The sequence below is a fragment of the Thermobia domestica genome, chromosome 6 (assembly GCF_964235325.1).
Source record: "Thermobia domestica chromosome 6, izTheDome1.hap1.1, whole genome shotgun sequence".
Lineage (NCBI taxonomy): Eukaryota > Metazoa > Arthropoda > Insecta > Zygentoma > Lepismatidae > Thermobia > Thermobia domestica.
Genome location: NC_137459.1, coordinates 38,337,134 through 38,348,961, shown reverse-complemented (window position 1 = coordinate 38,348,961; position 11,828 = coordinate 38,337,134).

Sequence of the window (11,828 nt, the reverse complement as noted above, 5' to 3'; positions counted from 1 at the left end):
AGTCCACACGGCGCGAGCTGAAATGGCGCTGTACAACGCCAACTAAGTGCGCCATGGTAGAAAAACGACATTAGTGATGCTAAATGATAAGAAAGGCTGTAATTGTCTCTCCAGGTGCTTATTCACGCCTGCATGTCTTTCAGTAATAGCGTCACTATGTGCCAGAAGTGAGTTGACGGTGATCCGATGTTTGCTTCTTTTTTCTTCCCATACTCGTTGCCTTGTCATCAAGAGGTCCCGGATTCGATTTCCGGTGAAGACACATGAATCGGATCCCATCTTAACCTGTAGGTCCCGTCCTTAGAACATCATCATCATCTCATACAGTACAAGTCAGCTTTGGACTTTCCTTGAACAGGAACCTTCACGTCGAAGACCAGCCTTTGGGCAGAACCCCACATCACTATCATCGCCCATAACACATCACTACACCACGGGTTTATTAATTAGGAGTACAAATCAATGCCACGCGTCGCACGGGAACATAATTATGCTTTTATTTCATTGAATATCAACAATATCATTTGTCTTCCATACTACGCTTACCGGACCTAACACTGAACAGAAACACAATAGCCTCTGGAGGAGAGATTTGACATTAATCTTTTCCTGGAATTTTTGGGGGAGCTTAAAGTTTATGAGCACAGGAAAGACTAATATTTACCTTCTTTTTTGTAAGATAATCAAGAATTTTAAAGGGACGCTTCAGCTCAAAAGCTCCCTACCTCCGTAAATCGGGGGTCATTAACTTGTTCCGCCACCCATGAATTTCGAGGTGGTTTCTTTTGCATCGTTTTGTGCGCGTTTTGTGCCGTTTTGTGCGCCTATTCCCACGTTTTGTGCACCATCGGAAGTGAGTCAAAATGGGCCTCCAAGGTGGGGCAAAAGTGGCCCACTGTACCGCCACCAACGAATTTCGAGATAGCTTGTTTTCCATTGTTTTATGCTGTTTTGTGCGCTTATTCCCACGTTTTGTGCGCCATGGAAAGTGGGTCAAAATGGGACTACAAATATGGCGGAACAAGTTAATGCTTTTCCGCCACAAACGAATTTTGAGATCGTTTACATCACATCGTTTTGTGCGTGTTTTGTGCCGTTTTGTGCGCCTATTTCCACGTTTTTTGCGCCATCGGAAGTGGGTCAAAATTGGCCTCCAAGGTGGAAAAAAGTGATCCACTGTATCGCCACCAACGAATTTTGAGGTGGCTTGTTTTCCATCGTTCTGTGTGTGTTTTGTGTTGTTTTGTGCGCTTATTCCCACGTTTTGTCCGCCATGGAAAGTGGGTCAAAATGGACCTCCAAGGTGAGGCAAAAGTCACCAACTCTTACGCCACCAACGATATTCGAGATGGCTTATTTTCCATCGTTTTGTGTGTGTTTTGTGCGCTTATTCCCACGTTTTCTGCGCCATGGGAAGTGGGTCAAAATGGGCCTACAAATATAGCGGAACAAGTAAATACTGTTCCAACACAACCGAATTTTGAGATCGTTTACATCACATCGTTTTTCGCGCCTATTTCCACGTTTTGTGCGCCATCGGAAGTGGGTCAAAATTGGCCTCCAAGGTGGGAAAAAAGTGATCCACTGTACTGCCACCAACGAATTTCGAGGTGGCTTGTTTTCCATCGTTTTGTGCGTGTTTTGTGCTGTTTTGTGCGCTTATTCCCACGTTTTGTGTGCCATGGGAAGTGGGTCAAAATGGGACTACAAATATGGCGGAACAAGTTAATGCTGTTCCGCCACAAACGAATTTTGAGATTGTTTACATCACATTGTTTTGTGCGTGTTGTGTGCCGTTTTGTGCGCCTATATCCACGTTTTGTGCGCCATCGGAAGTGGGTCAAAATCGGCCTCCAAAGTGGGAGAAAAGTGACCCACTGTTCCGCCATCAACGAATTTTGAGCTGGCTTGTTTTCCATCGTTTTGTGCGTATTTTGTGCTGTTTTGTACGCTTATTCCCACGTTTTGTGCGCCATCAGAAGAGTGTCAAAATGGACCTCCAAGTTGGGGCAAAAGTGACCCACTGTTCCGCCACTAACGAATTTCGAGATGGCTTGTTTTCCATCGTTTTGTGCAGTTTTGTGCGCCATGGGAAGTGGGTCAAAATGGGCTTACAAATAAGGCGGAAGAAGTTGATGCTGTTCCGTCACCAACGAAATTTGAGTTCGTTTCCAACACATCATTTTGTGCGTGTTTTGTGCGGTATTGTGTGCCTATTTCCACGTTTTATGCGCGATCGGAATTGGCTCAAAATGAGCCTCCATATGTGGAGGACAGCATTAACTTGTTCCGCCACGAACGAATTTCGAGATGCTTTCTCTTGCTTCGTTTTGTTCGTGTTTTGTGCCGTTTTGTGCACCTATTTCCACGTTTTGTGCGCCATCGGAAATGAATGAAAATGGACCTCCAAGGTGGGACAAAAATTACCCACTGTTCCGCCAGCAATGAATTTCGAGATTGCTTGATTTCCATATTTTTGTGCTGGTTTGTGCGCTTATTCCCACGTTTTGTGCGCTACCGGAAGTGGTCGAAATGGGCCTCCAAAGTGGGACGAAAATCACCCACTGTTCTGCAACCAACGAATTTATAGATGGCTTCTTTTCCATCGTTTTGTGTGTGTTTTGTGCTGTTTTGTACGCCTATTCCCACGTATTGTGCGTCAACGGATGTGGGTCAAAATGGGCCTACAAATATGGCGGAACAAGTTACTGCTGTTCCCCCACCAACGAATTTTGAGGTCGTTTCCGTCACATCGTTTTGTGCGTCTTTTCTGTCGTTTTGTGCGCCTTTTTCCACGTTTTGTACGTCATCGGAAGTGGGTCATAATGGGCCTCCAATGTGGGACAAAAGTGACCCACTGTTCCGCCACTAACGAATTTCGAGATGGCTTGTTTTCCATCGTTTATGCGTCTTTTTCTGTTTTATGCGCCTATTCCCACGTTTTGTGCGTCAACGGAAGTGGGTCAAAACGGGCCTACAAATATGGCGGAACAAGTTGATACTGTTCCGCCACCAACGAAATTTGAGGTCGTTTCCAACACATCATTTTGTGCGTGTTTTGTGCGGTATTGTGTGCTTATTTCCACGTTTTGTGCGCCATCGGAAGTGGCTCAAAATGAGCCTGCATATATGGAGGACAGCATTAACTTGTTCCGCCACGAACGAATTTTAAGATGTTTTCTCTTGCATCGTTTTGTTCGTGTTTTGTGCCGTTTTGTGCGCCTGTTCCCACGTTTTGTGCGCTACCGAAAGTGGGTCAAAATGAGCGTCATTAACTTGTACCGCCACCAACGAATTTCGAAATGGCTTCTCTTCCATCGTTTTGTGCGTCAACGCAAGTGGGTCAAAATGGGGGTACAAATATGGTTTAACAAGTTAATGCTGATACCGCACCAACGAACTTTGAGGTCGTTTCCATCACATCGTTTTGTGCGTCTTTTCTGTCGTTTTGTGTACCTATTTCCACGTTTTGTGTGCCATAGGAAGATGATCAAAATGAGCTTCCAAATATAGAGGACAGCATTAACTTGTTCCGCCAACAATGAATTTCAAGGTGGTTTCTTTTGCATCGTTTTGTGGGTGTTTTGTGGCGTTTTGTGCGCCTACTGCCACGTTTTGTGCGCCATCGGAAGTGTGTCAAAATAGGCCTCCAAATTTGGAGGACGGCATTAACTTATTCCGCCAGCAATGAATTTCGAGGTGGTTTCTTTTTCTACGATTTTTGCGTGTTTTCTGCCTTTTTTTGCGTCTATTCCAACTTTTTGTGCGCCATCGGAAGTGGGTCAAAATGGGCCTACAAACATGGAGGGCATCATTAACTTGTTCCGCCAGCAATGAATTTCGAGGTGGTTTCTTTTGCATCTTTTTATTCGTGCTTTGCGCCATTTGTGCGCCTAGCCTCACGTTTTGTGCGCCAACTGAAGTGGGTCAAAATGGGAATAAAATATGGAGGGAAAAGTTAGTGCTCTTCTGCCACCAACGAAGTTTGAAGTCGTTTCTATCACATTGTTTTCTGCGTGTTTCGTACCTATTTCGACATTTTGTGCGCCATCAAAAGTGTGTCAAAAAGGGCCTCCATGGGCGGACGAAAGTTATCCACTGTTCCGCCAGCAAAGCATTTCGAGGTGGTTCTTTTAAATCGTTTTGAACGTGTTTCGTACCGTTTTGTGCGCATATCTCCACGTTTTGTCCGCCAACGGAAATGGGTCAAAACGGGCTTGCAAGGTGGAACGAAAGCGACCCACTGTTCCGCGACCAACGAATTTAGAGATGGTTTCTTTTGCATCGTTTTGTGCTGTTTTGTGCTCCACGGAAGTGGGCCAAAATGGGCCTACAACTATGTTGGAACAAGTTAATGCTTTTCCGAAAATAACTAATTTGAGGTCGTTCCCATCACATCGTTTTGTGCGTGTTTCGTGCGTTTTATGTGCCTATTTCCACGTTTTGTGCGCCATCGGAAATGGGTCAAAATGGGCTTCCAATGTGGAACGAAAGTAATCTACTTATCCGCCACCAATGAATTTCGAGGTCGTTCTTTTTAATCGTTTTGTGCGTGTTTTGTGCCGTTTTGAGCGCCTATTCACGTGTTTTGTGCGTAGCCGGGAGTGAATCAAAATGATCCTAAAAATATGGCGGAACAAGTTAATGCTTTTCCGAAAATAACGAATTTGAGGTCGTTCCCATCACATCGTTTTGTGCGTGTTTCGTGCGTTTTATGTGCCTATTTCCACGTTTTGTGCGCCATCGGAAATTGGTCAAAATTAGTTTCCAAGATGGGGCGAAAGTGATCCACTTTTCCGCCATCTTCGAATTTCGAGGTGGCTCTTTTCGATCGTTTTGTGCCGTTTTGGTCGCCACCGGAAGTGGGTAAAAATGGGCCTACAAATATGACGAAACAAGTTAAAGCTGTTCCGAAACCAACGAATTTTGAGGTCCTTTCCATCACATCGCTTTGTACGTGTTTTGTGCCTTTTTGTGCACCTACTCCCACGTTTTCGATGTCAGTCAAAATGGGCCTTCAACTACGGCGCAACAAGTTAATGCTATTGCGCCAACTATGAATTTTGAGGTCGTTTCCATCACACCGTTCTGCGCCGTTTTGTTCGTCTATTTCTACGTTTTCTTTGACACCGGATATAGATCAAAATGAGCCTATAAATATTGCGCAACAAGTTAATCCTGTTCCGCAATCAACGAATTTTCAGGTCGTTTCGCTCACATCATTTTCTGCGTGTTTTGTGCCGTTCCGTGCGCCTATTCTCACGTTTTATGCGCCATCCGAAGTGGGTCAAAATGAGCCTCCAGGCTGGGACAAAAGTGACCTACTGTTCCGCCACTAGCGAATTTCGTGATTGCTTTTCTCGCATAGTTTGTGCGTGTTTTGTGCCGTTTTCTGCTTCTGTTCCCACGTTTTGTGCTTCACCGTAAGTTGGTTAAAATGGGCCCACAAATATGGCAGAACCATTGAATGCTGCTCCGCCTCCAACGAGTTTTTAGGTTGTTTCCATCACGTTTTGTGCCGTTTTGTGCGCCTACTTTCGCGTTTTTGTGCGTCATCGAAACTGGGTCAAATTGAGCTTCAAATTGGGAAGAAAGTGACCCACTGTTCCGCTACCAACGAATTTCGAGGTGGATGGTTTTACATCGCTTTCCGCGTGTTTTGTGTGCTTATTCAAACGCTTTGTGCGTCACGACAAGCGGGTCAAAATGGGGCAACAAATATGTGTGAACAAGTTAAAGATATTCCGCCACCTACGAATTTTGAGGTGACACACATCGTTTTGTGTGTGTTTTGTGCAGTTTTGTGCGCCTATTCATATGTTTTGTGCGTCACCCGAAGTGTGTCGAAATGGGCCTACAAGTATAGCGCAACAAGTTAATTCTGTTCCGGCACCAACGAATTTTGAGGTCGTTTCCATCACATCGTTTTACTATGTGTAAATATCGGAATTCTTATAGAATGGCTTAACCAGTGATCACTGTAAAACAACAATGGCAATAGGTGGCGAGATGCGTTTTTCTACAATCGATTATCTCTGCGGCGATGCACATTACGTGGGAATAGGAGCACAAAACACGCGCAAAACGATGCAAATGAAACCACTTCGAATTTCGCTGGTGGTGGAAGAGTGGGTTACTTTTGTCGCAATTTGGAGGCAGGTTTTGACCCACTTCGGAGTACGCACGAAACGAGGAAATAGCCGCGCAAGACAGGCACTAAACGATGCGAAGCAAACAACCTCGAAGTCTGATATTGGGAGAACAGTGGATGATTTTTGAGGAAGTTTTTTAGCTCCATTTCAACCCACTTCCGGTGACGCACAAAACATGGAAATAGAAAATGAAATGAAATTAGTCCTAGTTTTACGTTCCACGCTTCTGCCGGTTAGGCTAAAGGAGACGGTGATTATGAGAAATGAATGAAATGGTGGAATGAAAAAGTGGGAGAAAACGGGAAAACCCCGAGGGAACCCATGCACACGGTGTTTGTCCACAAAAAAGTTCACTTCGCGGGAGCAGGGTTTGAACCCACGACACCATGCACCAGAGGTGAACGCTCTACTACTGAGTCACCGCGGCCCAACATGAAAATAGGCTCACATATTGACACAAAACAAGCACTAAACGATACGAAACAAACTGGGAATTTGATATTGCAGAAGAGTGTCATTTTCGTTCCACATTTAAGGCCCATTTTGACCAACTCCGATGACGCACAAAGCGGGTAATAGGCGCACAAAGCGGCACAAAACACGCACAGAACGATGCAAAAGAAACCACCACGTAACTCGTTGCTTGCAGAACAGTGGGTCACTTTCCTCCCACATTCGAGGCCCATCTTGACCCACTTCCGATCGCGCACAAAACGCAAAAATAGGCGCACGAAACGACTCAAAACACACACAAAACGATGTGATGGAAACGACTTCAAAATTCGTTGTTGGCGGAACAGCATTAACTTATTACGCCATATTTCTAGGCCCATTTTGATCCACTTCCGATGGCGCACAAAATGGAGAAATAGGCGCAAAAAGCCTCACAAAACATGCACTAAACGATTCTAGAGACCACCTCTAAATTCGTTGGTGGCGGGACAGTGGGTCACTTTCTTACCACTTTTGAGGCCCATTTTGAAAAACTTCCGATGGCGCACAAAACGTGAAAATAGGCCCACAAAACGGCACGAAACACGCAAAGATGATGTGATAGAAACGACTTCAGAATTAACTTGTTCTGCATAATTGTAGGCCCATTTTGACCCACTTTCGGTGGCGCACAAAACGTGGGAATAAGCCCACAAAACGGCACAAAACGATTGAAAAGAAACCATCTCGAAATTCGTTGGAGGCGGAACAGTGGGTTACTTTCGTCCCCCTTGGAGGCCCATTTTGACCCACTTTCGGTGGCGTACAAAAAGTGGGAATAGGATCACAAAGGGGCACAAATCACGTGCATAACGATGCAAAACAACCCAACCTGAACTTTGTTGTTGGCGGGACAGTGGGTAGCTTTCTTACCACTTTCCTGACCCATTTTGATCCACTTCCTTTGGTTTACAAAACGTGGAAATAGGGGCACAAAACGGTAAAGAACACACAAAACGATGTAACGGAAACAACCTGAAAATTCGTTGGTGGCGGAACAGCATTAACTTGTTCCGCCATAACTGTGGCCCATTTCGACCCACTTCCGGTGGCGTACAAAAACTGAGAATAGGCGAACAAAGCGGCACAAAACACGTACAAAACGATGCAAAACAATCAATCTCCAACTTTGTTGTTGGCGGAACAGTAGGTAGCTTTCTTGCCACATTTGTGGTCCATTTTGACCCACTTCTCTTGGCTCACAAAACGCAAAAATAGGCGCACAAACAGAACAAAACACGCACAAAATGATGCAAGAAAAACCACCTCGAAATTACTTGGTAGAGGAACAAGTTAATGCTGTTCCGCCATATTCGTAGGCCCATTTTGACCCACTTCCGGCGGCGCACAAAACGTGGGAATAGGCGCAAAGAAAGGCACAAAACGAAGCAAGAGGAACCACCTCGAAGTTCATTGTTGGCGAAATAAGTTAATGCTGCTCTTCATATGGACTACCATTTTGACCCACTTCCGATGGCGCAAAAAACGTGGGAATGGGCGCACAAAACGGCTCAAAACACGCACAAAATGATGCAAGAAAAACCACCTCGAAATTACTTGGTAGAGGAACAAGTTAATGCTGTTCTCAATATTTGGAGGCTCATTTTGACCCACTTCCCATGGCGCACAAAACGTGGGAATACGCGAACAAAACAGCACAAAACACGCACAAAACGATAGAAAACAAGCAATCTCGAAACAAGTGGCGGAATATTGGGTCACTTTTGCCCCACCTTGGAGGTCCATTTTGACCCACTTCCGATGGAGCACAAAACGTGGGAATGGGCGCACAAAACGGCACAAAACACGCACAAAACGATGCAAGAAAAACCACCTCGAAATTACTTGGTAGAGGAACAAGTTAATGCTGTTCTCAATATTTGGAGGCTCATTTTGACCCACTTCAGATGGTGCAGAAAACTTGGAAATAGGCGCACAAAACACCACAAAACGATGGAAAACAAGCAATCTCCAAATTCGTTGGTGGCGGAACAGTGGGTCACTTTTGCCCCAACTTGGAGGTCCATTTTGAACCACTTCCGATGGCGCACAAAACGTGGGAATAAGCTCACAAAACGATGAAAAACAAGCCAGCTCGAAATTCGTTGATGGCGGAACAGTGGGTCACTTTTCTCCCATCTTGGAGGCCAATTTTGACCCACTTCCGATGGCGCACAAAACGTGGAAATAGGCGTACAAAACGGCACAAAACGATGTGATGTAAACGATCTCAAAATTCGTTTGTGGCGGAACAGCATTGTCTTGTTCCGCCATATTTGTAGTGCCATTTTGACCCACTTCCCATGGCGCACAAAACGTGGGAATAAGCGCACAAAACAGCACAATACACGCACAAAACGATGGAAAACAAGCCACCTCGAAATTCGTTGGTGGCGGTACAGTGGGTCACTTTTGTCCCACCTTGGAGGCCCATATTGACGCACTTTCGATGGCGCACAAAACGGCACAAACCACGCAGAAAACTGTGATGTAAACGATCTCCCATATTTGTAGGCCCATTTTGACCCACTTCCCATGACGCACAAAACGTGGGAATAAGCGCACAAAACGACGGAAAACAAGCAATCTCGAAATTCATTGGTGGCGGAACAGTGGGTCACTTTCGCCCCACCTTGGAAGTTTAGTTTGACCCACTTCCGATGGCGTACAAAACGTGGGAATAAGCGTACAAAACGGCACAAAACACGCACAAAACGATGTGATGTAAACGATTTCAAAATTCGTTTGTGGCGGAAAAGCAATATCTTGTTCCGCTATATTTGTAGGCCCATTTTGACCCACTTCCCATGTCGCACAAAACGTGGAATGAGCGCACAAAACACCACAAAACACGCACAAAACGATGGAAAACAAGCAATCTCGAAATTCGTTGGGGGCGGTACAGTGGGTCACTTTTCTCCCATCTTGGAGGCCAATTTTGGCCCACTTCCGATGGCGCACAAAACGTGGGAATAAGCGCACAAAACACGCACAAAACGATGGGAAACAAGCCATCTCGAAATTCGTTGGTGGCGGTACAGTGGGTCACTTCTATCCCACTTTGGAGGCCAATTTTGACCCACTTCCGATGGCGGACAAAACGTGGGAATAAGCGTACAAAACGGCACAAAACACGCACAAAACGATGTGATGTAAACGATCTCAAAGTTCGTTTGTGGCTGAAAAGCATTATCTTGTTTCGCTATATTTGTACGCCCATTTTGACCCACTTCCGATGGCGCACAAAACGTGGAAATAGGCGCACAAAACGGCACAAAACACCCACAAAACGATGTGATGTAAACGATCTCAAAATTCGTTTGTGGCGGAACAGCATTATCTTGTTCCGCCATATTTGTAGGCCCATTTTGACCCACTTTCCATGGCGCACAAAACGTGGGAATAAGCGCACAAAGCACGCACAAAACGATGGGAAACAAGCCATCTCGAAATTCGTTGGTGGCAGTACAGTGGGTCACTTCTATCCCACTTTGGAGGCCAATTTTGACCCACTTTCGATGGCGGACAAAACGTGGAAATAGGCGTATAAATCACGCACAAAACGATGGAAAACAAGCCATCTCGAAATCCGTTGATGGCGGAACTGTGGGTCACTTTTGCCCCACCTTGGAGGTCCATTTTGACCCACTTCCCATGGCGCACAAAACGTGGGAATAAGCGCACAGAACACGCACAAAACGATGGGAAACAAGTCATCTCGAAATTCGTTGGTGGCGGTACAGTGGGTCACTTCTATCCCACTTTGGAGGCCAATTTTGACCCACTTCCGATGGCGCAGAAAACGTGGGAATAAGCGCACAAAACGATGGGAAACAAGCCATCTCGAAATTCGTTGGTGGCGGTACAGTGGGTCACTTCTATCCCACCTTGGAGGCCAATTTTGACCCACTTCCGATGGCCCACAAAACGTGGAAATAGGCGCACAAAACGATGGAAAACAAGCCATCTCGAAATTCGTTGGTGGCGGAACAGTGGGTAACTTTTGCCCCACCTTGGAGGTCCATTTTGACTCACTTCCCATGGCGCACAGAACGTGGGAATAAACGCACAAAACACGCACAAAACGATGGGAAACAAGCCATCTCGAAATTCGTTGGTGGCGGTACAGTGGGTCACTTCTATCCCACCTTGGAGGCCAATTTTGACCCACTTCTGATGGCGCACAAAACGTGGAAAAAGGCGCACAAAACGATGGAAAACAAGCCCGCTCGAAATTCGTTGGTGGCGGAACAGTGGGTAACTTTTGCCCCACCTTGCAGGTCCATTTAGACCCACTTCCGATGGCGCACAAAACGTGGAAATAGGCGTATAAATCACGCACAAAACGCTGGAAAACAAGCCATCTCAAAATTCGTTGATGGCGGAACTGTGGGTCACTTTTCACCCATCTTGGAGGCCCATTTTGACCCACTTCCGATGGCTTACAAAACGTGGGAATAATCGCACAAAACGATGGAAAACAAGCCCGCTCGAAATTCGTTGGTGGCGGAACAGTGGGTAACTTTTGCCCCACCTTGGAGGTCCATTTTGACCCACTTCCCATGGCGCACAAAACGTGGGAATAAACGCACAGAACACGCACAAAACGATGGGAAACAAGCCATCTCGAAATTCGTTGGTGGCGGTACAGTGGGTCACTTCTATCCCACCTTGGAGGCCAATTTTGACCCACTTCCGATGGCGCACAAAACGTGGAAATAGGCGCACAAAACGATGGAAAACAAGCCATCTCGAAATTCGTTGGTGGCGGAACAGTGGGTAACTTTTGCCCCACCTTGGAGGTCCATTTTGACCCACTTCCCATGGCGCACAAAACGTGGGAATAAACGCACAAAACACGCACAAAACGATGGGAAACAAGCCATCTCGAAATTCGTTGGTGGCGGTACAGTGGGTCACTTCTATCCCACCTTGGAGGCCAATTTTGACCCACTTCCGATGGCGCACAAAACGTGGAAATAGGCGCACAAAACGATGGAAAACAAGCCCGCTCGAAATTCGTTGATGGCGGAACAGAGTTCACTTTTCTATCACCTTGGAGGCCCATTTTGACCCACTTCCGATGGCGCAGAAAACGTGGAAATAGGCGTATAAATCACGCACAAAACGATGGAAGACAAGCCATCTCGAAATTCGTTGGTGGCGGAACAGTGGGGCATTTTT